We start from the raw sequence: 3,924 nt of genomic DNA, 5'->3' as shown, positions 1-3,924 counted from the left end.
TCCTCCTGTGCTGCTCCTTTGATGCGAGGGTCACATTCTCCTCTTCCTTCACTTGCTTTGTCCCACTGCTGCTGTTGCTGCCACTGATGGTGCTCTTCACCAATTCTTGCCTCATCTCCTGCTGCTGCAGATCAATCCACATTCGATCCCACTCTGGCAACTTGTCTCTGCCCATAATACTTTGGACGAAGACAGTGTTTGAAAACGCTGTTTAGAGCTAACCGTACCAATTCTGTAGGTTGGGGTGCTGACCCTATTGCAGACAGCTGGTCTCAGACATCCTGAATCCTAGTGAGGAAGGGGTCTATGCGCTTCCCTTTCTTCATCCTTGTACATCTCATCTTCTCTTCAAGATACATCTTCCACTGCTCGAAAGATCCCTGGTATAGTGTAGTGAGAGCTTCCTGTTGTCTAGGAAAATCCTCTTTGCGGACAGAGATGATCCCTCTAGCCCAATGAGTGGGACTAGCAACCTACATGACAATCTACAAGAACACTTTCCTTAATTACAATCAAAATGAGAGAAGGGGAAGATGGTCTACCTTGTTTTGATGCTATAACATACTCCTTTGTTGAAGTTCTCAAATCACCTGTGCTTCAAGCTCAGTTCTACTGCTCACATCGTTCGAATACCTGCACAAGGGATCGAAGACACAACAAAGCATATAAATACAAATAGCATAATCAAAAGTAATCCACTTAACAAATCAATGAGCATTAAGATAAATGATGCATTAACACAAATATTTATGGAAAGTGAACCAACAGTTGTATATATTAATAAAAATAAAGAAGGAAGCATACAACCAAGGCTTGATGTTAATAAGCTCTCCTTGAGTGAATGTCCAAGTCCAAGCGCAAGCTCTCCAAGCACTCCTTCTCCAAGTCAAATGAGTAGCATGTAGGCACTATCTCAGCGTAAGGGTGCAAATAGCCAAAGACCAAACATTTGGGAATGGGAGAGGATGAATATATAGGCAGGGAAAGGGAGTTAGGATCTCTCTAAAGATAGAAGGCCCTCATTTCAAGGAGGTAGCTCATAGAGATAAGATCAAAGGGAAATATTGGGAGAATTCGACCACATCCACACCGAACAACCTCCAGCTCGTCGTTTTGGAAGCCTCTAGATCACGAAGTTTCTTGTCCTCTTTGGGAAAACTTGCCTTTTAGGGATCAACGCGGGTATCCAAGAAAAAAGCGCACTGGCATCGCGAGGCTAGTATAGTGCAACTAGCGATCAACACGAGTTTCCAGTGTCAGGGTCGCGCTGGTCCTGAAATTAGGGTTTTAGAGCTTGCTTCTTCAGGGAAGGCTCAAGGCATGTTTCCATCAATGTTTCAGGGAGGATCTGAGCTGCATATCAAGATGGGTACACTGCATGATTGCCAAGTTTCGGGCACTTCGGGGTATGACATAGGGAAGTGAAGGAGGAATGACAAAATACTGTGTAACAGATGCCCCCTAAAGCATGAAGGCAGAACAGGGAGTGATGGCTGAGATGCTTCACGATCTTTTGCAAGGACGAGAACAAACAATGTCAGGAGACCTACAAATCAAGGACACATACACATATACATATATGATATTAAAACATGAATCCACGGTATGAACGCAACCATTCGAATATAAAGGACTATATGAAAAGATCCATGGTATGGGTGCAACCATCCAAATGAAAAGGATCATCTGTAAATCTAAGATCCAAGGCATGGACACAACCATCCGATATAGAAGGATCATCATCATAAATATAAAGTCCCACGGTATGGTCACAACCATCTGTATAGAAGAAACATGTGTACAATCATGAACAATACATAACTCCACGCAGCCTGAGTTATATCAGACAAAAACTCAGGGTCTTGTGCTCCATCCCAACCTGATCAAAGTACAAATTCTAACATGTGAACGAATGTGTTGAAATCGAACATGCTAGAAAACCACCTGATTACTGGCTAATGATGTGGACCGTTAACAGACACGAGAGAAACTACCAATAATGACAATGGCCCTCAAGGTACAACAATACAATCTGTGAATGTGAAAATGAAGCTGACGTCAAACACTCATGGAATCACTAGATCGAAGGTCAATAGTGAAAACCTGTCGTCGGATGCGAAAAACTTGCCATTAAGGTATGCAGGCTCTAAGGTACTGAAAGAGAGTTTCTAAGTCATCTTCCTAGATAATGAGCTGAAGTCGACAGGAAGTGACCTGTCGAAGGAGGGCCATGATAATTCCCCCATCATCGACACAAAACAAGGAATAAAGTGAAATGAATGAGTATGATCAAGATTGTAGCAAAAGGTCAGATGATGTATAGGTAACAAACCGCAGATAGGACTTTTCTTGAACATATTGGCGGCACGACTAGAAAGTGTGGCAACATTTACTCAACATAGGGTTAAGGGTCATGATAACGAAGCATAATAGTCAGATGAGAGGCAAAATGGATCAACCAAACCCGAAAAGACAAGTGACGGAGCGAGAATATCCCAAACCCGACACAAGATGCAAATGAGTGTCATGTTCAAGAGCGACATGCTGCCTATACAAGAGATGTTTCACTTTCATTTTCCCCACTATTTCTAGCGAGTACCCCAATTATTTTTATCACAAGCTTGAAGGGGATAACATATGCTTGTCGTATAAGTTCATTCTTCGAATGAATCCATCCTAGTAAGTTTTATGAGTCCTAGGAAGGAGAAACTCGATCTCGTCATAGTGACAAGTCTTTTGCTGTTTAATTTTTAAAAAGTCTGACGAAAGAATAACTCGGTGTCTTTTTCATATTTAGAGTTTGAAAAAGAGACGAAAAAGAAAACTCCATCATGTTCCTTTTCATAATTTGTCTCTCGAATTCGAAAAAGTAGAAAACAAAATTTGAGAGAACCTCTTAACCATGTCGACCAAGGTGTACCTTTTTCATAAATAGTCAATCCCAACGTGAAAAAGGGGTAAACGTATACTGAAACGACGTCAATTCATTTAATTTAACAAGTTCGAAAAGATAAGTGCTCGACAATCTTTTCATATTTAGAGAGTCATAAAAGAGCTTAAAGATGATTCCAGGGGGTTCCTTTTTCATTTATTTTTAACGAGTCCGAAAAAGAGATAAAACAAAAATTCATTGAATCATTAAAAAATAAGCACTATAACCACTGAAAAAGACCTGTAACTACACGAAGACAACCACACATCATTGACATAGAGGAAAATAATAAAATATTGGTAAAAATGTATTTAAAACTTATAAATAGATTAAACGTAAAAACATTTTTGCCATTTTCACTTGGAGTAAATTGGAGAACACATTTTGCCCTATTTTCCTTGATTCTTCAAGCAAGCAGTTTGGGAGATCTAGGGCATCATTTCGCGAACCGTTAGCTGCAGGTAAGAGTTGTTCCTTTTCCCTACTTTTCATTCTAATTTCATGCTATTTCTTAGGGTTTTGCCAGAAGAGAGGATTTCAAAATTTTAAATCGGGGGTGATCAACGTGGGTTTTGTCATCAGGTTCGAACTAATCGCCCTTGGGCCGGAAATGTTCTCACGCTGCTAGCGTGGGATTGATTAAAACAATTGCGCTAGCCGTAGGGCGGAAAAATTGAAGAGAAACCTTTTGTTGTTATCCCATGAAAAAGCAGTTAATCATGGTTAATGGTTGTTTTGCAGGAGATTTCGACAACATGGTCATTGAATGGAAGGAAAGAGGCCATGAGGTAGAAGATCACCAGGCTGCCCAAGATCCTGAATGCATCAATGCTTTGAGGAACTGCGGGCTACTGAAATTCTTTCGAACCACAAGACTTAGAGCCCAAAACGAGCTGCTACACTATCTGATCAGTTTATGGGATGTCGATCGGGAGATCTTCCTCATTGGAGACCAAGAATTGGAGCTAGAAGTGGCAGACATTTACTTCATT

The sequence above is a fragment of the Pinus tabuliformis genome, chromosome 8 (genome assembly GCF_031772625.1).
Source record: "Pinus tabuliformis cultivar Carrire ecotype Pingquan chromosome 8, CPIR1, whole genome shotgun sequence".
Lineage (NCBI taxonomy): Eukaryota > Viridiplantae > Streptophyta > Pinopsida > Pinales > Pinaceae > Pinus > Pinus tabuliformis.
Note: the sequence above shows the minus strand (reverse complement) of the source record.